The sequence below is a fragment of the Thunnus albacares genome, chromosome 10 (assembly GCF_914725855.1).
Source record: "Thunnus albacares chromosome 10, fThuAlb1.1, whole genome shotgun sequence".
Taxonomy (NCBI): domain Eukaryota; kingdom Metazoa; phylum Chordata; class Actinopteri; order Scombriformes; family Scombridae; genus Thunnus; species Thunnus albacares.
In genome coordinates, this window is record NC_058115.1 from 1,019,522 (window position 1) to 1,046,090 (window position 26,569).

The following is a 26,569-nucleotide window of genomic DNA, read 5'->3' on the forward strand; positions in this document are numbered from 1 at the left end:
CTCAGAGTTCAGGATTAGACTCAGAGTTTGTTGAACCTGCTTTGTGAAATGGACCCCTGGTGTCATGGCTTGAAAGTCAACTAATAAATACCCGTATGGTGCAGCTGTTGCATTACTAAAAGATAATACGAAATATTTTGTCTTTTATGGAAACATCTGTCTGGGTAACAGAAAGTTTGGTATTGGTCTCTAGGGTTTTTAAAAAGAACAAGATAATTGTTATTCAGACATATGCTTCCACTGGCCTTACCCTGAATAAATAAATTCTGTACAAGATATATACAACTGAGGTTTCTATGGTGGACATACTTGGTAAAAAACGTTCTGAACTTCTAAACTGCCACTCGCATCATTCATCAGATCGTCAATAATAAGTAGGCTGTCTTTATGTGGTGGGAGAAGAGTGTCGTCACAGAGAGAAGACGGTAGTCATTCCACAAAATTTATATCCCTTATTTTTAACTAGTTGTCATATAACAGCTGCCAACACAAGTAAATATATACAATGTTATCTATTTTTTCAGAAATCAGCATTTTTGTGACGCCACTATACCATAGCAACATCGTCAGAGATGAAGCAAAACTGTCTCATGTCATAATCATCACTAAACATCAGCTTTGTGAATTTCTCTGGGTCAGATACCAGTTCACACGTTGCGTGATCAGACCTGAAGGCTCTGGTTATATGTTCTGATAGTCTAGCCATGTAAGGGAGTCTCACTGATGGTACCTGTTAAGTTAGCAGTATCTGTCCTTTGCTTGTCATTATGCTTGGATGGGAATCTTATCATCCTCTTGTACCTGTTAGCACTCCACATTATTTGGGTTAACCTTAACAAACACATCTATACTGTAAAACTTGAATGTAAAATACTGTAAAACACCTACAGAAAAAAATGTATATATACATATTGTGTTCTCTATTTTAAGATTGGATTTATATATATATATATATATATATATATATATATATGTATGTATATGTATATGTATATATATGTATATATGTATATACATATTTTATATGTATGTATAAACATATAAACATATATATATATACAATCTTAAAATAAAGAACACAATATTTTCTGCTGTGCAGTTCCACAAATACCTCCAAATAGAGTGGAACAGCACAACTTGTTTTAAAACAGAACAATTTGCTCACATAAGCCCTAAGCTTCCTGTTTTCACAGCTGAATAGAGTGGCATGGCAAGCCGTAATGTGCCAGAGCCAGCCATGTCATTTAAGAACAAAAAAAACATGAGTAATGAAAGCCAGAAAGACAGCATAGCAGCAACTCTCCTGGAGCCAAAAGGGAAAATGACACCAGTGCTGTGGCCCATGTGCTGTGACACATGTTGTGTCATTGGCTGTGAAATTACTTCATCCCTCTGTTTTGCCTGAGGAGAACAGGTGACCTGAGTGGAGAATTGGACTGCTTTGAAGGCTGAGAGCTGTGATTTAGTGCCTAACTTTAAAAGGACTGCTGCTTTTCTAGGCACTGGGCACTGATGGTAATAAGGAGGATATGAGTGAGCATTGGACGAAGGATACAATGGATCAGAGGCCACTGTCTGGGCACTGACCCCTCTGTGCTCCCTGTTATATGAGACAGTGGGAATGCTGTGAAATAGCATTACAGCTATGCCCCTCTGGAACAGGTATGCTCCCACTGGACACTAGAGATAAAAAGCTGTCTCTCTGACAGCTCCGATGACTGGCTGAGCTGAGGAATCAAAGGAAATCACATCTCTTCATTCAGATTTTAGAATTTAAGGAACATAGGTACACATTTTACATAGCATGGGTCAACATATTTCTGTATTATTGTGTCTGTATTATGTTGTGGTTATGTTCATAAGTGCTTTCTTGTATCACAGTTTTTCAGTTACCGGGCTTACCTTTATAGTAAGTGATGTCCCACAAGGTAACAAGGATGTAATGTGATATTAAAAATGTATGTAACATGTATGGGAATTATATGTACAAATATTCAAATGTAGTCATTATTAACTCATCCTGTTATTTTGTCACTGCTGTGTGAGGTTAGGAGTTAAAGGTGAGTTCCAGTATTGAAGTTGGGGGACTGATTAAAAACAGGATGGTCAAAACTGAACTAACAGAAATAAGACATTCTGACTGTGGATCAAGATCCCAAAAAATTGAATCCTGTCTGGTAAACACCCACATCTTTCAAACTCTACACCTCCACTTTATAACAAAGGCTTTGTTTTTTAAATGTTTATGGGATCCTGACCTTACTGGTCCAAATAATCCCAAAATATAAAAAACAAACAAACAAACAAAACATATTCCTTCATGTACCTTTGATGCTATCTAGCCACACAGATCACAGTAGAGGTCAGTCAGAAAATAATTTGTAATTTGGGTGAACTGACCCTTAGTGACTGCTTCCCTGGTAGATGACAGAATCCTACAGGTCTGGCAGCTGCCATATAGATAGCACTACACCACATTCTTCTCAAACAGCACAGTTCTTAGTTTGAGTTTTTTAACAGACACTTGCCACAATTCCACCAGCCTTGCCTTTGTTATAAAAAAATAAATGGAAAAAAACAAAACAAAAACAAAGGCCTTTGGATTGACAAAACAAATGTGCACTGCTTGTATCAAACTGTTTGCACAATGCAACCACAGCTTCATTGGTTCCTGCTGTGTCATCTCGGCCATCATGTTTCCTCCAGCTCACATTAGCCACATTTGTAGTTGCTGATCACTGGATATCAACCCTGCTTGAACAGTTGGGAGATTTTCAAAGGGAGATTTTCAAAGCAACTGAGAGTGAGCCACAAGGCCTGGCTAGTAACAAGCTGCAGCCCCCTAACAGTGTCTGGCCTTTCTAGAATTATTGGGAGATGTACAGCACCATGGACAGCAACCCAGCTCACACCAGCTCACAGGACTGTATGAACATTGTCATTGTGTTAAGAAGAAAGAAAGGCAGACAGACACACAAAGAAAAGAGAACATTTCAATGAGAATGTCCACACTGACTGTACATCAGCAACATTTTTCAGGTGGAAAGACATGGGAGGACAACACTCTGGCATTTTATCATCTATTACACTGCTGCTTAGATTCTGTAACCATGTTTTTCACCATTCTGCATCGCTCTATTATGACCATTCTACAAGCCACATCATTTTAGGTGACAAATCTTTGAAAAAGCCCCCAGGGTGATCCCAAGTGGCTGAGTTTAGATTATTGTATCACAGATATGTGTTCCCAAGGTCAAAAAAGAAGTTCCTTGCTTAAATGTAATCTCCCTATTGAATAGGGAGCAGGCAGCTTGTATACAGCGTACCTTAAATCAAAACCTCTAAAGGTTTGACACATCCCAGCTACTGTATCATGACTACTTCTACTGTCAGGTTTCACTAATATGTGCATAGAAATGTTCTAACTTGGCACACAAAATAAGTGTGCACACAAAATTACCATCGGATTTATGACACGTGCACACCGGCCAAGTGAATCAGAATCACTCTAAACTGACAGGCACGTGCCCGCTATCATCGATTAGCATACTACCATGCCCACATTTCTCTGTATAAGGAAAGCTCTGTTGGAGCGGTGCAGCAGTGGAGAGAGCTGTCACTCATTGCAAATAGGGCTGTGATGGTAAAAATGTAGAAAAACTTCACTGCTCAGAAGTAGAAGCCAAAAAAAGGCAGATTTGGCTGGTTATTATGTCATTGGCATAACCGTTTGGAGCCCAATGTGAATACAGCCTGCATACCTGTTGCATCACTAAGTCCATAAGAAAATGAAAAGCTGGTAAATGTGTAGATCTGTGGACTTGATCTAAATAAATCTCTACTGCTGCGCCAGGTGCGCATCGTGTTTCATCTCTGTCCACAAGAGACCATGATGTAGTGAAAGCAAAGCATCCCCTCCCTGTACCTCTACTGAACTGTCAGGCTGTGAGGACACTGAACAGGCTGCTGGTTAACCAGGTGCATATATCACAGCCAAATCTGATGGGGGGAATTAATTGCTGTCACATTCCAGTATGGGAACTCTGATATATAAGCTATAGTCATCTAAAAGTGGGAACAGGACAATTTTAATATATTAATAATTTCATTACATTTAGGATGATGATTTATGGATTACAATATCTTAACTATTATATACTGTTTACAATGAATAAATTTTGACTGTATCATTTTTGAATACTGTGGGATGTTTATGATTTGTACTTAAGCATGGTCTAAGGCAGTTCTAAATTTTTTGCAGAGTAAGAACAAATGCAGGTAAGAACATATTGATGAATCCTGGATTTGTGCTTAAAACGTTCATACGCACAGTTTAAGCACAGATTTGTGCATATGCACTTCTTGTGAATGAGGCCCAATATCTCTAGCTCTGCTGCATCGATTTTGATACTTTTTTTCTTGACTATCCATCACTGATAATAGAGTGCAATGCTAAATCAATCAAGTGATATTTTAATGTAATGGCAACCTGAGAAGCATTAGCAGCATTTATGACTTGACTTTTTGACTTTTTATTCCATGCAAATTTCACAATAATCTTCTTCTGAATTAATTTAAGGTGTACATTAACAGGTGTCCTTTCCTTGTGGACACTTAGTATTGTATAAATTCACAGCGGTTAATGTGAAGTAGTGATGCACTATATAAGATGATATAAATGTTGAAATCCTTCACTCAGTGGTGAAAGACATGATCGAAGATTATTGCAGTCCTACCTTTTATATGTGTGTTTTTTGTCTTTTCATGTCAAATTTTACACTAGACAGAAGGTAGAGAAAAGTATAAATATTTTCTCATACTGCACATAGCAAAGGTTATGTATATAACAGTTAAACACTGAACATGTGCTGAAAAAAGTTTGACAGATGAGGCCAAGTTTGTTTCCCTACAATGACTGCACTCTGAGTAGCACGTCCTCCTACTCTCCAGTCACCCTGACACCTAGTCTACATTTACTGATGACACACTACAATTGGCTATAGGTTCTGGGTGACTGGCTCAGGCCCACTTTGTTTGTAAAGATAAAACGTCAGAGAGCCTCAAGTGTCAGGGAGATAGAGAGTGGGGGCAAAGAAAAAGAGAGTGTCAGCATGAAACAGAGAGTTGTTTGGCTGAGGAATCTTGATGAATTGTGTTCAGCTGTTTAATAGTGGAAGGGCCTGACTGCTGAAGCCCACCACAGAGCCAAGAGGAAAGCCCAGGGGGCAGACTAAAGTCTGGTCGGCTTTAGTCTGCATCCTCTACAGTCCAAAAGTCACAAACACTGTGAAATTGCTCAGTGCTCCATCAGTGTAAATCACTGTTATGCTGTGAAATTAGATGCTGCACAGTAGATGCTAAGGCCGTACTGTATGTATGCAGCTGAGTGAATATGAACAAATTTCTAGCTCTGGCTCATTGTAACATGGTGATGTTGATCAGTTTGGTTGGTGTGTATTTCTTTTCATGTATCTGTCCGGCCCTTTGGTCCTGAGCAAGACATCTTTAGCTAGACTGAAAATTTAGCATAGATGTTCAAGCCCCTAGGAGATTATTCCAAATTATTTTGGTGACACCTGACCTTTCCTTTAGCATCTACTAAAAGGTCTCTTTGACCAAACCCTAGCTCCATGACAATGTACTTCAAAATCTACTAGACTACTTTCAAATGTGCTTTTGATGTTCTTAATTTCAAGACAATGAGCCCTAATATTCTGATGACCCACTAACCTTTTCTCTAGAATACACAGTACCCTTTTTCACAAGTCCAAGGGGTTAATAAAGACAAAAAATGAATGATCAAGCATAATTATAAGTAATGAAGCAAAATTTGAAAATTGCAACAAATTTTAATTTGTCACCCTTCCTCTAGTGGTGCTCTTGATCACTTTTGGTTGGCCCAATAAACCTTCCATGCTTGGATTTATGAAAATGCACTCCTTCATACACAAGGGTCACAACTGTCTCAACAATCCTCCAAATATAGCTGTCCCTTTCATTTTGAAATTTAGATTACTGTTTATGTGTTGGAAAAAAAATACTTATATTTGACTTAAATTTGACCATGATCTGCTCAACTTTAAAATGAACAGTATAAATACCTTGGACAGGTCACCAGTTATTCACTGGGCTGACACATAGAAAAACATTTACACTCAGATTCACACCTATGGTAATTTAGAGTCACCAATTAACAATGGTTAATAATTGTGAGTGTGAATGGTTGTCTGTCTCTCTAAGGGGTGTGCTCGAATCCAAATACGTTATTCGGCAAAGCACAAATAGTGGGTTTTTTTTCCGAACATTTATTTCATACAAATATTTTTAAAATTATTTGTTTTTGAGAAGAAAAAATAAAACCATGTCAAATACCAGCACACAGGTCGGTTACATTGCTATCTCAGTCTCTATCCTCTGCTCCACTGTTACGTCCATCAGCAGGTCTCAACGAGGGGAGTTCTTCTTTACACTTTGTATGCTGTGCTCTCTGTTATGAGTTTATAAATAAGTAGAGGTCTGTGCGCATTGACAGTGCACTCGGTTCATCTCAGCAGTCAGTGCAGACGTCTATGATCTGGGAGACGTGAGTTCGAGACCCGGTGTGGGGACCTATTATCTCTGTAAGATAATTTATTCATAAACACTTATTTCAACACTTAAATATCCTAAAATTAAAAGCATAATGAAAACAAAATCTGGATTTTCATGCCTATTTCCACTTTTATTTGAATACAAATACAAATATAAACAATAATAATAATTTTGCTGCCTCAACAAATATAGATACAAATACAAGTACTGTGCTCTCTTCACATCCTTAGTCTCTATGACCCATCTAGGGTGTACTCGCCTCTTACCCACTATCAGCTGGGATTGGCTCCAGCCCCTTGTGGCCCTCTAAAAGGATTAGTGGTATAGCTAATGGATTGATGAAATGTAAAAGCATAACAGGCTGTGTCTTGTACTTCAGAGGGAAGTATTCATGAAATACATCCTTGCTTCCATCTGACCTGTTGCATGCTCTGTTGAGCCATCAATAAACTTGGAAAAATGTAGAAATCTAGCTAACCGTGCTAAATGGTTAATTATGACAACAAACCATCTGAGAAGTATTGTATGGAAGCGTTGTTTGTCAGCTGCTTCCAAAAGCCATTACAGAATGATTCACATGACAATTTTCTGATCTGCCATCTCTATGGTTAGGTTTAGGCACAAAAACTACTTGGTTAAGGTCCACCCAATGCTGTCATTTTTCTTGTGAGTACAGTTAACATACTGATGCCTAACAGTAATTGTGACAATTAAAGTTATAGCTGCTAAATACTACAGGATGCACTTATAGCATGCAGAGCACTGCTGCAAAGCTGACAGTGGATCAGAACAGAGTGGCTAGAGTAGTGAGATTTAACTACCAGGCAAAATGGCTCGATAGCTTTCCCTAGAAAATTTCAAATTCAAAGCCCCTCCTTCAGAATTGGCATAGATGAACGGAATTTGGTAGGCACATGTATCATGTCCAGATGCACAAAAAAGCCTCTTGGAGCTATACCCTAAATCCAACAGGAAGTTGGCCACTTTTAATTTACTTTGCAATTTTTGTGCAGTTTTTGCCATTTGCAGGGGTGGTAATTTAACAAATTCCTCCTAAACATTGACCCGACCAACCTCAAATTTGGTCAGTGTCATCTAAAGACCTTTGTGATGAAAATCTTTACTTTTCATTGAATGCCGTGATGTGGCGAACTTTGATGTTTTGCTATGAAACAGGAAGTTGCTATAACTTAAGTGTACATAGATCAATTTCTACTTCTCCTCAACAGGAAGTCGGCATTTTGAATTTACTTTGCGATTTTTGCACAATTTCTGCCATTTCCAGGCTTTGAACAAACTCCTCCTCCTAGAGATTTAACCCAGCCGACTTCAAATTTGGTCAGTGTCATCTAAAGACATTTGTGATGAAAAGTTATCAAAATCTTAAATTTTCATTGAATGCCCTTGCCATGGGGATGCGGCAAACTTCGATGTTTCACCATGAAGCAGGAAGTTGTTGTAACTTCAATGTACATTGTCCAACCTGCACCACATTTGTCAGGCTTGATAAGGGTCCCAATCTGAACATAACTACATGTAAATACTGAATCATAGTTATAGCGCCACCTACTGGCAACATGAAGTTACAGGTGCCAAACTTTTATTACCTCTGCCTAACAGGCTGAACGCATCCATTTCAGATTTGGTGAGAAAAGCCTTAAGACTCGACCTAAACTCGACTCAACATGGTCAGATCTTTCCCACATTTCATGTTTGATAAGAGTCCTGGTCTGAAGACATGTACAGGCCAATGTTGAATCATAGTAATAGCGCCACCTACTGGCAACAGGAAGTTATAGGCCCCATACTTTTGCTAACTACTCTTAGCAGGTTAACCAGATCCACCTAAAATTTGGTCAGCTAAATTCTAGATGTTGATAATGCTAAATTGTGAAGCTTTTGAGTTTTCATGAAAAGTTGTTGCCATGGTGACACATTTGCCATGAAAGAGGAAGCTGTTTTTGAAGGGATGCTTAAAAACTCACAAAACTTGGCACACCCATCAGAAGGGTGGTATTTAGTTGTCTTGTATGGGTCATGGGCTTGGGTGTGGCAAAATGACTCAAGGGCACCCCCTCGAAAATTTATAAGTCAAAGCTCCCACCTTTAAATTTGATGTAGATGAAGAAAATTTGGTAGGCACATGTATCATGTCCAGATGCATAAAAAAGCCTTTTGGAGCCATACCCTAAGTCCAACAGGAAGTCAGCCATTTTGAATTAACTTTGCGATTTTTGTGCACTTTTTGGATTGGATTGGATTATTTTACTTTGAACATGTTAAAATAACAAAATAAAATATATTGGCAATGAAACAAACAAAACAAAAACAAACAAAGAAAAACAAAATAACAGCAAACTTTCCGTAAGCTATGCAAATAATAACATTCAACATTCAATGTTCGAAAAGGGCGTAGTATGAAGTAGAGAACTTTTCCGGTCCTATCCCTTTTTTAAATTAATTAATTATTTTTTTTACATTATTGATCAAGTCAAAGCCAGAAAAAACATTCAAAACAACACAAAAAAAAAATATATAACTTGCATAGAAACAATAACAACAAACAAAAACAACACAAGTCAAAAAGACACTGTACCAAATCATATTATTCCAGTCAACCTCTACGTTCATTCATTCTATATCTGTTCAGTATGTTCTTTATAAAGATTTGTTTAAACGTACTCAATGTTGTACATGTTTTCATTTCTTCACAGCAGTTGTTCCATAGATAAATTCCCTTTGTTGTGATACAATGAAGTTTTGCATTAGTCCTCACTAATTGTTTTTTGAACATACATATTCCTCTGAAATCATATTTACTTTCCCTCATTTGAAACAACCTTTGGATACTGTTTGGTAATTGCTGATTTTTTACTCTGTACATGATTTGAATAGTTTTGATAAGTGGTTTGGGTATCCTGTTTTCCAAATTCTATTTCTAATAATGTTATTCAGTACCTTCCATATATTTTTTATGTTATTTTTGTTGTCTTCTGGTAAATTACTGTAGTAATCCCTTCTACTGCTTCTCATAATTCTTGTCAGTTTGTTCTTATATGTCTGATATTTGTGTTCCGCGTCTTTTGTTCTCCTCTTTAAAAAGTCTTTATATAATACATTTTTCTGTAACACTTCATTTTACAGGTCCACAAATTTCATGGTAATTAGGTGGTAATTAGCAAGTAACTTCTTTGAAATTTCTTTGAAATTACCCCAAAATTGACCTCAAATTTCATGGTAATTAGGTGATAATTAGCAAGTAAGTTATTTGAAATTTTGTCGAAATTACCACAAAATTACCCCAGCATTTACCTCAAATTTCATAGTAAATAAGTGAGTTGTTGCAGCTTAATTTCCGAATAGTTTCTGTCTAATTTCTACTGAGTGAATCCCTAAATTAAAATGAGTTATTGCAGCCTAATTTCCAACTAATTTCTGCCTAACTTCTGTGAATCATATTGAGAGCTGCTCTCTCAATATGTTGTGTATGAGACCCTGTCTGTAGATACACAAAGTGTCACTTATGGCTGGCATGATAATGGATGGAACCAACTTGTGACAGTCTTTGATAAACTCTCCAACAATCTGTGATAAAAACAAAACTAATAAAAACAAACTACTGAAAATTAAACTGAAGCTAAACCAAATTCGACATGAAATTCAAAAATAGTATAGAAATAACAGGCTAATTCAAAAGAGAAAAATATAATACCTCTACAAGGAGAAAAGACCTCCAGGCCACACAAAACACACACGACCGCTGACTTAGGAAAAATAATAGAAAATATATTTATAAAGGCATTCTGTCCTTTTTCATTTTCCTGATAGCTTCTTTTTATACATGCAAAGCATCTCTTTAGTAAAAACATTTGTTTGTTTGATGCAAATCTTTAACTCAATTATACCACAAAAACAAAATCAAAAACAAATTAATGTACAAACAAAACTGCAGTAAATCAGAAATTAAGAAGTATTCAACTCTCAGTGCTTGACACACAAATTAAATGTATCCTCTGTGGGATCAAAATGCACTTATTATCAGTTATTGGTTCTTGACAGTCTTTGTTTTCCCTTAAGTTACCTTAAGGTTATTAGTCTCATTTGGTCTTGGGTTCCTTCACTTCAAATGTTCCTTTAACGTTGTTTTTCAACTTTGAGCCTCTTTATGGCATCAGTTGTGGTCAGTTTTTAAGTCTGTTTTGGGCCTAAGAAGAACAAAATAATCTGAGATCTCAGGAAAAATTAAAATAAAATAGAATGCTCCTTAGTTTGGTTCCCTTCAATTTGGTTCTTATTGCCCCCTTGGAACGGTGCAACATCCACATGTCAGCATCCCGCCAAGATGAAGGTATCCACGAGCAGTGATGACGATCTGGATGGCAGACGAAGCAGCTCCACTCACAGATAGAATCGTCCCTCAAAAAGACACAAAACAGCTCGAACACAAGTATGCAGAGCAGTTATCACACAATCTGAATTTCCTTGTTTCAGTGTCCATCAAATTAGAATTACAAGTTAAATGAATTAGTTATTATTAATAAATTAATAATTAACAATCAAATCTGCACACACACAGAATTAAACCATTAAGAGAACTTCAGTTTTGTCAGGGTTTAGATAGAGAAAATTTCGAGTCATCCACTCTTTGGTAGCAGTTAAACAATCATGAAGGGAGGACAGTTGGTTCAAGTTATTGAGTTTGGCAGAGAAATAGATCTAAGTATCATCGGCATGACAACTGACCCAGAAAGAGCATGTACAATGAAAACCGCCCAAGGACGGAACCCTGAGGGACTCCACACTGGTGGGGAGCTCAAGAGGATACATGATTATTAACACAGACTATGAAAAATCCATTTGTTAAGTATGAATGAAACCATACTTAGCAGTTTAAAGCTGCACCAGTAATGCGCACCCAGTTATGCAATCGATCAAGTAGGATGGTATGGTCGATGGTATCAAATGCAGCAGTTAAGTCAAATAGAATGAAAATGGAATATTCACCTTTGTCAGCATGCATGAAAATGTAATTGGTTACTCTTAATAGTGCTGTCTCAGTACTGTGTTTGTGATGAAAGCTGGATTGAAATTTATCAAAAATGTTATGATCCTGAACCAGATTCAGGAGTTGGTCAGTGACAATTTTTTCAAGGATTTTGGATAGAAAAGGAGATTGGTCTATAATTCTCTAACTGGGTTGAGAGAGGGTTTTTTAAGGAGAGGCTGGACACTGGTGGTTTTAAAATAATCAGGTACAGAGCCAGAAGACAGAGAATAATTAACAATGTAGAGTAGGCTGGGACCTAATACAGGAAGGATGGATTTTAGGAAGCTGATGGGGATCATATCACATGAGCTGGAGGAGGGACACATTTGGGTTACAGTGTTTAAAAGGCACTGGAGGGTAATAGGAGAAAATTCAGACAGTAGAATAGCACAACTGTAGGGAGCCGGGGGTAACACAGTAGGGGTAAAATGTGACTTGAGACTATCAATCTTGCCAACAAAGAAAGATAGGAAGTTTTCACAGATGTTTTTTTTTCCATCTAGGTTCTGCCTACCTATATTCCCTTCTCTGCTGTCTGATAATTTCATCGATCCAGCGAGTTGGGTTAGTAACTGGGACAGATCTGGAAATGAATGAATTAACAAAATCATTAATATTAGTGAAGTGAGGAGGGCAATTGACCAGATCAGAGAGGTAGCTTGAAAACAGGACAGCTGATTGTTCATTAAAGATGTGGGAGCAGATTTTACGTTTCTGGATTATTGTAGGAGGTAACAGGTATACATCAAAGATAATACATCTATAGTCAGAGACAAACTCAGTCATATTCAAGGAATTAAGAGGCATGTCTACAGTCAAAACTAAATCAAGAGTGTGTCCATGGTTATGAGTAGGTCCAGAGATGTGCTGCACAAGGTTAAAAGAACTGCAGATGTGTAATCTAGGGCAAATGAGTTAGATGGATAGATGGATGGATATGGATTTAAAATCACCAACTATAATAGCCCTGTCAAATTTTACCACAAGAGAGGACATCAACACTAAGAATTCATCTAGAAAACCAACAATTGAATTAGGTGGTTGATAAATGGTTACACAGCAAACCGGGGTGTCACACACCATTTTATATGAAAGAATTTTGAAACTGTAAAGGAGCCGAATCTGAGTGGAGTACAAGTAAAGTTATTCTTAAAAACAGTTGCAATGCCGCCACCACAGCCTGTTAGTCTAGGAGCATACAGAGCATAGTTGGGTGGGCAGAGGGGGGCTCATTCCCCAGGTTTAAGTCAGGTTAAATTTGTTATTGTTATTGTTAAAATAACAATAAAACAGGGTCAAGAGCAAGAAAATGTACTTTATCCAGTCCATTTTTCAACATACATGTTATTTGGGAACAATTTGAATGCTGCACACACACTGGAGTGTCTTTTTTTCATTGTCAGCACACAATGGCATTGGCACAAGTACCTGTAGTGTTAATGTCTGTCAGACAGTGGAGACTGGCTGTCTCATGATCCCTCCCCTGTCATCTCCATCATTTCTCCTATCAGACTTGCTACTCAGCCCATCTTCTCCAGTTGAAAGTCCCTGAGGTGAAGCACACAATCATTTCCATGGTACTATTCCCTCCATCCTGTGTCACTACTCCTTGTATCACCCTCCCTTTATCTGCTTCCATCCCTCCCAGGTAATACTGAGCTGACAGTTTTCATTCATGCTCCAACAAAGATCACAGGAGACAGAGAGGGGGATGAAGCCCAACAATCACAGACATCTCCCCTTTGACTGGCTGTCAACTCATCATGGCATCACTGCAGTGGCAGCAGAGGAACCAAACTGTTGTCAATGCTCACACATCAACTCAATTCAGGCCTGGGACAAGCAGGATGTCTCGCTTTCGTCTGTGGAGAGGATGGTGAGGGATTAAGGATTGCTGCTTAAGGACAGCTGATGAGCAACCTGACTACTACAAAATACACTTATACCCTATTAATCTGCTTTGCAAGTATGTTTTGGTGGAAACCAAATTGCTGCATGGATTTTGTTCCCTACAGATGTCATGTTTTGTGATGAAGCTTTTAGCACAAGCTCAAGCAGGAGGATGATTGCAATTTTAATTTCATCTCACTAAGGCTCCACCTCTCTGTTTTGATCCAGTGATTATCCAATGATCATCTTAACATAAACAACATTTAAGATGCCTATCATGAACCATCTCCCATTTATTAGCAAATTATATAGGTCCGGTGCTGTGCCCACAGACGGCTGTTTCAGCTGACCAATCAGTGTTCTGTACCCTGAATTAAGATTGGGGACATCATCTTCCTTCATAGCTAGCTAGCTATCCTCACTAAAGTGGTGAAGATGGACACAGCTGTATAGGTTGGTGTAAGGTGACTTATCATTTTCATTCTATCAACGAAAAAAAAAAAAACTTGCTCCTAACAACTTGTATTGTATTTATTGGGACATTGTACAGTTTTAAACATAAACGTTAACATGTGATATACTGCACCAGAGTTAGCTTACAGCAAATTTTCATCTGCAGTCCCTTAAAATTAAAACATATAACAGCACAATAACAAACAGTACAAAGCAAAAAACACACAGGACACATAATACAAAATATAAAGCTACACACAATAGCACATCACATACACCCACAATGTCAACTAGAAATTAATAATGTAAGCTTGTCAAATTAAAAGCAAGATTATTTGTGTTCATGAGAAGACCATGAGATGAAATTTAGATTCAGTGGTTACAGAGCTGAGTAGTTTTTAGCAGATTTTTTAATTTGGTTTTGAACGTACTTGTGGAACTGCAGCTCTTCATATCATCAGATAGGACATTCCACTAAATTGTGGCTTTCACAGAGAAAGCTGACTGCCCAAATGCAGTATGACAAAATGGTATGGTACAATCCTGTATAGAGGATATTCTGGAGGATCTAATAGAACTTACTGAGCGAGTGTACACAAAGTCACACAGTGGAGGAGGGGCCAAACCATTTAACATTTTATAAACTAGGCACAAATTTGAAAATAATCTAAAATTCTCAAAGCTCAGTACATTGTATTTGGAAATGCATTGGCTTTTTGTCAAGAGTTTTTAGAGTTTGTTTGTGTAACGCCTGGGACACACAGCCTGCGTGAGCAGTGCATGTGCATTGCGGAACCTCTTGCTTTTCATTTCCGTCACATCCTGCCAGGACTTTGTTTTTGTTCTCTTGGTTTTCTCTGTTTCCCTTGTGTGTTCCTCCTGTGTTTATGTGAACCTTCTCTCACCTGCCCTGCATCACCCTTGTTAGCCCAGCCCTACTCCTGGGGTACATCTCAAGTCTCTTAATTTATGTCTCCTCGCTCCTCGCTCCTCGCCTGAACCGGATGTTGTTCCTGATGCGCCATTTTGACAGGCGTCCCAAGTCTCTTATTCTGCTCCAAGGAGCGAGGAGCGAGGAGCGAGGAGGGATCTCTGAGGATCGAGGAGCGAGGAAACACGAGAGCAGCCTTCACGGAAGTCTTTTACCGGCCGACACACAATTTTCACAATTGAGTACACGCCTCTTAATCTTTTCATGTCTAAACTAAATATAAATTAAATTAAATGATATGAAACATATTATCATTGATGGCCATTATCAAAGTCAAACTCTCTGTAGAAAGATAGAGCGACAGTAGCAGAAGCAACACTGTCTGTGTGGACGCTGCAGACATGCGGGACGCAGCAGCTCAGTGATGCACACGCACTGCTCAGGTAGAGGTAGGCTGTGTGGACCAGGCGTAAGGATTCAAGAGGTTTTATGGCTGTTTCTCCAGCCTTGCCTGTGATGCAATAAGACATATGGGAAAGAATCATAGCATGCATAAATATCTTGGCTGTGTTAAAAGAGAGACAGTTTCTAATATGTCTAAAATTTGCTAGTTGTACTTTATGGTTTTAACTGTTTTTTTAACTGCTACTGCAGCTATTGTATTGACTGAAAATGATGTTGGGAGGAAAGATTTGTCATTCACCACTGATAAGTCTATCAAGACCAAAACTGCACGCCACAAAAATAGTTTCTTCCCATCTGCAACCAGCCTTATTAACAAGGCCCGGGACCCCCACTGACACAGACTCTATCCCATCCATGGACACATTATATTAAAAATGTCATCATTTGTACATCTCTGAACCCATCACACCCAACAATGGCCCGTTACATGAATACAGTAATCTGTATTATTACATTTACACATTATATGTACTGTTTATATTTTGAATATTTGGACATTTCAAGTCAATATCTTTTACAATATTTTTAAACTAAGCTTTTTTCAGTCTTAAAATGTACTGTGGGGAGACGGAGATGCACCACTTACTGAAGAGGTCACGTGGGGGGAGAATGTAACCTTGTCTCTCTTCAAAGATGACACAAAGTCAGTTAGTTAAAAGTTTATCATGCTCTCTGTTGCCAGGAAGAGGACATTGTAAAAAAAAAAAAAAAAACACTGACAGTAAATGCTTTACAGCTTGCTGAGTGACCTAATTATGTTGCTAAAACAGTAATATTTCTTACTAATGCTAATGCTAATTTGAGCATGAAAGTTCATTCTTGATGCAGGGATCTGCTTCTCCCCGCCTTAATCAACAAACAGAGTTAACCTAGATTTTCGGTTTTTAATGAAAAATACCAGATTTCCCCAACCATAACCCAGTTCTTTGAGTAGTCTACATGAGTATAAAAGTTAATTCTTGTGGTGACACTGATGAAGCTTGCAGGATGTATTTGAAAGCTCTGGAAGTGCTTGTAAGTGGACCTTAGAGTTACGATTATTCTTTTAGATTACTGTTCCCAAGATCAAGAATGAATAAACAGAGATGTGCTCAGACCTACTCTTCCTCTAAACCTATAAATCGTTCAATGATAAAAACAGAGCTGCCAGGCACATGTCATCTTCTCAGCCCTGCTTTGCTCTGAGCCTCTCCCAAACATCACAATTCCTGAAGTGTATATATCCATTGTGCACAAGACAGCCTCATTTTAGTTTAGTTTATTTGCATACACACACACACACACACACACACATATATATATATATATATATATATATATAATTAGGAATGTGCAGAGGGCCCAGTATTTATGTTTGTGTCTATATTTGTTGAGGCAGCAAAATTATTTGTATTCAAATAAAAGTGGAAAGAGGCTTAAAAAATTTGATTTTATTTAAGTGTTACAATAAATCTTCATGAAGGAGGTCCCAACACCGGGTCTTGAACTGGAGTCTCCCAGATCATAGATGACTGCGCTGACTACTGAGCTAAAACTCTTTGCAGACAGACCTCTACCTATTTATTCACTAATAACACAGAGACAGCACAGTGTGTAACATGTTGGAAGGAACTTCAAAGATGACCTTGCTTTGCACTTTTCCTTTATTGCCTGTTTTTTAAAACCTAAACCTAAACCTGTGTGTGTGTGTGTGTGTATATATACATATATATATACATATATATACACATATATATATATATATACACACACATATATATATATATATATATATATATATATATATATATATATATATATATATATATTTGCAAACTTTGGTTCAAGCAGCACATGTGGTTCGAGACACCACATGGTCTGGCCAATTTTTCGCATTACCACATCCCCCACTTTGAAGTGGTCCTCCTGGCCCTTCTCCTCTCTTCTCTTGCGGACCTTGTTCTGGCTCTTCTTTATATTTTCGTTGACCTCCATATATGTTTCCTGCTGTGTTTTCAGTCCCTTGGGAATCTCCTCATTTTTAATGATGTTTGCGACTCTGTCTTCCATTACCTGCCACAAACTACAGATAGAATGTAGAGAATATAGGTGGAATAGCTGACTGTTCATTCAAATCTAAATTTCTAAAACAATAAAAACAATACATAAGAGAATCTTACGTTATACTCCTCTGGTACCTCAGAGGGATACCTCACCTCCCTCCCAAACATGAGGAAATATTGGCTGTATTTAGTAGTTAGCTGCTTTTTGGTACAAAGACCAAACATGGTGGACTGCAGGTAGAGGTCCCACCGTTGGGGGTTGTCCATGACAACTTTGTTCAGGGACCTCAAAACAGAATTCAGGCACGAATAGGAAGGAGAGAATTTGGGTTCCTTGGTACAATATGACAACCTATTCTCAGAAATTGTTACTGATTGCACGTTCAGATAACGACAGAATCTCATAACGAGAACTAGAATTCATTCACATGTGAATGACAAAATATACCTCTGTATTGTTCCATTTAATTTCCCCACAAGGCCATTTGTCTGTGGATGGTACAGTGAGCACAAGCTCTTTTTTATGCCTAGCCTCTCACAAAGGCCATAGTTGACCTAGAAACGATTAGTTGGACAAGAATGGAAGAAGTCAGCACAGCAACAGTTACATATTGGGGATTCATATTGACTCAATACTGTACCTTGTTGCAGAACTCAGTGCCCTGGTCTGTTAGCAGTCTCTTAGATGCACCAAATTTGTAAAAGAAGTCAAGAATACAACTTGTCACCTCATCTGCTGTTTTGCTCTTAAGTGGGTAGGCCTCTGCCCATTTGGTGAAATAATCAACCATGACACATATGTACTGGTTGCCACCATGTGTCTGCATGAGTTTACCCACCAGATCCATTCCAAGTTCGAGAGGCTCAGTTACCTGTGAGGAATAGAAAACAAAAAGGAAAAAAATGAGACATGAGCATTATAGTAGTCTACCACTGTATCACTGTTGATACCATTAATTCCCTTACCTGTATGGGCTCATACTCCCTCTTTTCTTTAATACTGGCTCTCTTGGCCTGGCACTGTGGACACTGAGCAATCTGAACAGACAAACATTTCAAACTTATTACAAATGTGCAAATGAAATTCCTATATAGAGAACTAGTGGTAGGCTGTTGAGTGTCCAGTATCAGCAGGTATTAACTATTTTTGGAATTATCTGTAATGTGCTCTGTACAGCCACTACATTTGTATTCCACCTCAATATTTTAAAGATACCAACTCACCCACATGCGAATGTCCTCCTCCATGCCAGGCCAATAGTACCTCTGAATGATGGCACTGTGGGTCTTCTCAACACCACAATGCCCACCAACAGCACTGCAATCACAATCTTTGGATCCATTTTATCTTACCTAATCCTACTTCCTTTCCCTTACCTTTTCACACAAACAATTATAATTCACACAATACACAAATGAAATGACAAAAATACACAGACACAAAATAGCCTCTCACAGAAACACACCTCACTTTCACTCACAAAGACACTCAATCACGCACTGTCACTCTCTATCACTCACTATATCTTGCTAACTGAATTGAATAGTTGTCGCCAAAGCTCTGTCAAAACACCTAACCATCAAACCCACAAAGTTGTGGCATGTTAATCGACTTTACATAGCTTCCACTCCCCCCTCGTCATTTCATTTCCTACACCTTTGTATAATCACAAATACATATGGACGCATTACGCTTTTCCACAGCTGACTCCACTCTATGTTGGAACTGGGTGTGAACATACTCTGTATGTTACAATCTGTATGAAAGTATAAACAGTTCTCACATCGACTTGACATCAGATTAATATATATATTTGATACAAATATGACACTGACAACAAGAACATTTTGTTAATGATTTATTGATGTTTGATGTTACTGCCTTTAATAATATTTAATATTGGCTCTGCTGGACACTGAACAATCTAAACACACAAACGTCATTTCAAAATTATGAAGGACAGGTTAGTGCAAATGAATCTCTATATTGAGAACTAATAATGTTAACTAAATTTATATAGACTATTGTATCCCCGTAGTGATTTTGGTTTCTACGCTTGTGGGTGAATGTTATCTAATTTCTGTCACTATTTGCTGAATGAAAGCTAAAAGTCGTGTCTAATATGGATGAATGAGCGTGATGAATTGTGTAAGTATATTGCTGTGATGAGAGAGATAAATGCCTGTAGCCTTCTATATAAAACATGATCGATGGTACATAACATTACAGATGTCACAAATTAAACTGGGCGTTACGTTATCACAACTTGACACCGCTAACCCAGCTGCCAGCTAACTCCACGCTATGTACAAGTTGAACACATACATACCTCAGACTGTATGTTTCATTTACAAGCTGTATGAAAGTGGAAACAGTTCTCAAATTGACTTGACGTCAGATTCATGACAGAATATCAGAATATCAGACTATCAGTGACAACATTTTGTGAACAACTTAATGCTACTGGTGTTTGCAGTATTTTGAACAGGCATCGACACAGCCACCTACCACCGCCTAATGCACTGGAATATCACCAATTAATTCAACCACCAGTTAAACCAACACACCAGTCATCAGCCACAGGTAGCTCGATGCCAGCCAGCCGGAGACAGGAGTTGATCTAGGACTGACGGTGCAGAAATTCATGGATGAGCTTCTCCAGGGACAGAGGCTTGGATTTAAGGGATAGTGGACTTTCTCAGTCTGTTGGTACTGTATGTGGTCTGTGTTAGCTGAGGGGCTTGTGTCACTGCAGCCTGCTTTGTACTGTATTGTCCTCTCTAACTCTGTACGTCTGTGCAAGTGTGGATTGATGTGATGTTAACTCATGTAATCATTTGCTGAGGCTGCTGTGAACAGGTCACAGCAGGAGGTGCTCACAGTCACAGTGTGTATGTGAATATATGTGAATGTGTTTGCTTAATCCCCATGTAGACCAGCTGCAGTCTACAAGAGCATGGAGATGAAACTTAAAAGTCCTTGTGTGTATGTGGGTGTGTGTGAGTGTTATAATGAATAAACACACCGTAAAAATGTGTTCTGATGGGTATTAAATTTCTAAACATTACTGTAACTCAACACGCCTAATACAGTTGAAACTGCTTATAGTGATCAAGTTATTTTTTTTCTTTTTCTTTATTTCTCATGCAGATTACCATCTAATTGATATTTGCATATTTATTACAATATAAAGTAATGAAATGGACAGCATCGCTACTGAATTTTATTGACTGTTTAAAATAAAGTACACATCGCCACACTGGGCAGAAATCTGGTTTCTATATTTTAAAAGTTTCCTCACTGAATATAGGAAATGAATGCTGGTTTTTAATGACTTTTAAATCTTTTTAACTGATCTACTGTTCGGCATTACTTGCTGGGCCTAATCCCGGCAGTTTGAGCTGCTGACAGCCACCATGTGGTCGCCACAGCACAGCTGGCAGAGCTGATGGCTAGTGGAGCTAGCGGCTAAACGGAGCTTACAGCCTGCCTCCTGTAACTGCTTGATTACAGCTGCTGGTTGTCAGAAATCCAAGGCAGTGTCTGAAATGCGGTCATGGGTTATCTACTTGAGAGACTGTGTGATCAGCGGATATGCTCATGGGCTGGTTCAGCAAGCTACTTAACCGGCAAGCAAAACTGCACTCCTGCCTGGTCAAGTTGGCAACTGCTGGACCCAAAATGAACACTGTAAGCTGACTACTTGATTACTATAAGCTAATTATCTAAACAGCATTTGTACCTGAAAACAAGGGTTCACATACTTTAGCCTCACACAAATATGTAAGATTTGGATTGGATTTGGATAATTTTCCTCCATAAATAAATGAAGAAGTTTATTTTTTGTCTCATTTGTTTAATTGGGTTAACTTTATCTAGTTTTAGGACTTTACAAGTCCTAAAACTGTAAATATCACATTTTAGATCATATTTATGCAGAAATAGAGAACATTCTCAAAGGTTCACAAACTTTCAAGCAGCACTGTATATCATGAGAGTTCATATTTTTTCATATTTATCTTGTTAGTGTTACAATGTTGAACATGTTACACTGTTTGAATAATTTTTTTATAACCATTTAAATGTTATATCACCAAATTTTAAAACAATTGTTATTACTAATTTATAATTTGTCAGTTAACAACTTATGCTTATTATTTTTTTTAACATAGCACCTTTTTGTCTGCATTGGTTCAGGTTCTGCTCTTCTGAGCAGCAGGGTCTTTTGTATTTATGATTGCAGAACAAAGAACTCCTGCACACTGTCTTCTGTGCTTACATTTGAGGAGATGTATTGGGAACAACGTTTCGATATGCAGACCATCCTCAGGTTATTTCAAAATAGTTTATTTTGAAATAACCTGAGGAAGGTCTGCGTACCTAAATGTTCAAAATAAATCTCTTCTAATTGCAAGCACAGAAGACAGTGTGTGGGAGTTCTTTGTTCTACTATTGTTGACCCATGGTTTTCTCTGACGCACCTGTCGATCTGCACGTGTGCAAAAGTTCTACTCCTTGTATTTATGAATGCAAAATAAACAGGGAACAAGTTCATTTGTCTTTTGTTCTTTTACTTTATATGTACATGTCTGCATAACGATATCTGGTTCAGAATGGTATTTACAAAATATAACAATAACAATAGTAATAATAATGTGTAAACTATGAGTATATAACAATTCTTGGTACAGTGTTGTATTTACAAAATATAACTATCAATAGCAAAAATAATGTGTAAACTGAGTGTTAAAAAATATTACAGCAGCCAATATATTTCACTATACAGTATTGAACCTATGACCAACATTCAAAGAAATTTAAAATATCTGACATCTTGTTTCTTCTACAATTGCATTGCCGTATCTCTAACCTATGAGTCCACAGCACAGATGGTCGTATTGCCATGGAAGTTGCCCAGCAGGTGAGACAAAATATTGTTTAAATGTGTCTCGAATGTGCAGAGCCTCTGCAGATGCCCAGTTGCCCCTTGGCCTCTGAATCTCCTGTAGACACGCGCTGCTGTCAGCATCATCAAAACTGTCATCCTGGCTGGCTACTCCCTCCACTTCATGGCGCAGGTAGTTGCATAATATGCAGGTTACTTTGACTATGCTGTCTGCCAGGTCACGGTTCACCTCCACCGGCCTTTTGTAAACCCTGAAACATTGGGTCAGAATGCTGAACTCATTTTCTGATATGTGACACGTTCTTGACAGACGGAGGTTGAAGATGAGCTTGTCCTCTTCAAGACACTTTCCAGGGTAGGGTCAGAGGAGGTATGGCCTCATCTGCCACAATAACATGACTGACCATCCCCACTTCAGGTGCAGACAGGAGCTCCAGTGGGGGTGGAACATTCTGTGTTCCATGCTGGAGGGCCCGTCCCAGCGCAGAATCTGCAAATATGTCTCTGTTGCTATTTCTACCATAGCTCCCCACATCTATAGCAAAGAAACAGTAATCCACATCCACTAAGACAAGTAGGACAGTGGAAAAGGTGCCATTATAATTAAAAAAAGGGAACCTGTGTTTACAGCGGCCTCATTTCTGACATGCTTCCCATCCAGAGCTCCAAGTCAATTAGGGAAGTCCCATCTCTCATTGAACCTCCTTGCAATGTTCTTCCAGATCTCCTCTGTTGGAGGTGGCATGTATTTTTCCTAGACTTGAAGCTAGATTTGGTCACAGGTCTCCCTCACAATCTTCCTCACGGTGCTGATGCCCAACCTGAAACTGCTGGCAATGGTGGTAAATGAGTCTCCAGTCTTGACAGAACCCCTATTATACAAAGTGCGGAATCGGGCTGAATACAAACTTTTGTCACAGAACACATTTTCTGGAGAACTTGAATCTAAAACTTTTGAACAGTAACACATTCCAATAATATATGTAGATGTGACCCTTTATTAGACGAGTCTGTCTGGCCCTAACCTCACCCTCCACAACCTATTGGGAGTCCAGTGATACCTGTAATGTTTTGAGCTGAGTTAGTTTCAGTGAGACATTCTTGGAGATAGGCTGAACTCTTCTCCAGACCTTGTTCCATTCACCATTTGTTATAGCACATCTTAGATCCATGACCCAAACCCTTTTCAGAGCTGGAAAATCAGATGATATTTTGTTTATAACTTCTTTATAGTAGTTTTATTGTTTTTAACTGAGAGATATCTCTTGCTAATAAACCTTTGTCCCAATAGGAGGCTTTAGGTGGTTCTTTTGCTTAGGCATGGGTGGGGGAGATTTACTACTACGTTTGATAAAAAGACATTGTTTTAGCTGACTGGATGTGACAGATTGCTGTTCAATACTGGCCCAAGATGGTTTAAGTTATAGGGTAGGTCGTTATAAGTTTGTTAACTTGATTGAATAGATTATTAACATTAAAATGAGCCAAAAACCCCTTTAATTCTAGTAAACGGTTGTATTTGCTGTTCATGCTGTAATATTATCTGAAGTCATCCTCTGCCAAGAAAGTACACCAATTACATTCATTACATTGTTATTCCACTGGTGTTATAGATCTGTTTGTAATATAATTATAACTGAAATTAAAACAATAATTTTAGTAGATTTTCTATTTATTTTCGTACTTTAACTTAAATTTAATAAGTTCCAAAAATTATGGTGAATTATTCATGAAACTGATTTTATGAGACTGATCTTAATATCCTGGTTACTACAGAAAGAATTTAAAGCTGATCCACCAGCCGTCTTAAATCCAAAGTAATTGAAACAAATACAATCTCTGCAACTGCTCCTGTTAGGATCGTAACTGCTATGAGTTACATGGACTAAATCACTTTCCCTCGTTGGAGTCTCGCTGGGTGAAGGAAGCTCAATGAATCATCTCTCGCACCTGTCTGTTGTGTGTGACAAAGAGGCAGATGGGAAGTGATTGAGCGAAACACTGAGGGCTCTGAGGAGGGAGGATGTGACAGCGTCCAGGCTCATCATGCCTGGTAGCCACACATACATATTCACTGCTCTCATATGCCTGGAAGATGCATGTGGATTATAGTTCCTTAACTGTAACATGTTAACATGATATGGATCATCATGGCGATAGAGAAAAATATGATGCCAATATTCTATATTTTTCTGAATGTCAAATCTCATGTGCAGACTCAAACCAACAATGCATGTATCCCACTAATAAGTACTGTGTTTATCAGAGCCTGTTGTCCAAAAAAGCTTCCTGAAAAATGGCTAAAGAATTAATTAATGTAAGTTTCCATTCACTACTGTTATGCAAATATTCAGATTTGGTTCATCAAGATAAACAGTTGATGGCACTAATTTACCAGTCTGATGCCATTAAACCATTGCAGAAGAAGAGGATACAACAAGATGACATAATTAAAAGATCATGATGGAAAGATGACATTTTGGTTTGTTAATTTGAGGAACTTCACAGTCTCTTTACACACATCTGATGTTTTTGTCTGGTGCTATTTCTCGTCTCTCCAGTGGACGTCTAATTCACATGCTTCATATATGTCATAATTTATTTGCTAAGTATGTTTCCATTGCACTTAGTTGCATTTTGCTTTTGTCAATACTCCAATTTTTCAGCCAAGCATAAAACTGTTATAGACTGTATATTATTTTTTGCACTTTTTAAAACATTTCCTTTTTTTTTTTTATTCATAAATTGAAAATGTACATAAAACCAAGTGGATGGAAATGTGCCCATAGTTGTTTTGGATTTGCATTTATTGACAGTAAGAAAAAATACAGAATATCCTTGTGCATATTTTTAACATTACCATTCCATCAATAGGCGACACTGATGGACAACCAGATAACAGCCTCAACAAAACATAAAAAGATCCTCAGAGTTTCAGATTCAGTATGGGTTCTGGAATTTGTGATGGTTTCATCTATAAAATGTCACTATTAGCAGTGTTGGGTTTGAAAGGAGTGAGTTTGGTTATTAGTTATAATTCATAATTATGGATTATGAAATCAGAAATTATTAAACTTAATAAATAATGGGGGGCACCGCCCGGAAACCGGACCAATAACCAAACTATGAAAGTAGTCTCATGAACAAATTATTCAATTAGGGGAGTTAACACCTGGGGTATCAGCAGCACTAAGTGAACAGTGAGTGTGTGTATGTGTGTGTATGTTAGTAAAAGAGAAGGAAAGAGAAGAAGGGAGGCCGACTCTCGGTCCCGCAACTGTGAGAGGAGAGCAGCGGGTGCTTTCACAAACCCTAACCCTAACCCTAACTCTAACCCACGGGTCGAAGTCTTGTTTCATCCAGCCAGGGGAGAAGCTCCAAAAGAAAAAGTCGAATAAGCACAAGTGTACAAGTCACTTTTGTTGGTGATCTGGCTGACCGAAAAAGCAAACCTTCTCCTGAGCAAGGATACCTGAGAGAGAACGAGACTTGCTCCCGACCTGTGTTTTAAAGGGGAGTGATGTCACGGCTGCATTGCCATGACTCTCTGTGATGTTGATGCGTGTCTGCCAATCAGAGACTGTATGTTGAGACCATTTCCTGTTTAGCACCTTGGTGCGAAACTGGTGCATCTTGGGATATGGAGTTTGTGATCTGCCTTTTGGCGCTGTTCCTTTGTTTCAGGGGGACAAAGAGAAAAGAGATGCCTCATGGCCAGGCCTCAGGGTTTACATGTAGGCCTTCTTTGTGTGACTTCATGGTTGAGGCCCAACAGCAAACATTTGATTGACTAAAATGATAATTAATGAATGCAGGAATTATTCTACCGATTAATCGCTAATCAAATTAATTGTTAGTTGGAGCCATACTCCAAAGATCTTTCCTTCTAACTGTAAGTTTAAAATTCACTTAACTCCTTTTGACTCCTTTGAGCAACAGTGCATAATTGACATTTCAATTACAGAAACCTGTCTACTTGTTTATTCTATTTTCAAGCTGAATTCTCCTTAAGCCTCTCGGAGATCTCGAGGAAAAGACAGTATCCTCTCGGAGCTTTTCTTACCCCGAATCAGCCCAAATCCTTATTAAACAGCTGGTATTGACACAAGGAAATGGGATGGATACACTGTCAGGCTTTTGGTTATCAAGGGTGGCCTTAGAGATGTCTCCTGCCTCTTGTGAAGTTTTCCCCTTCAGCTGGTGACTGGTGGGATGGCCAAATGAAGAGGCACTGACAGGCAAT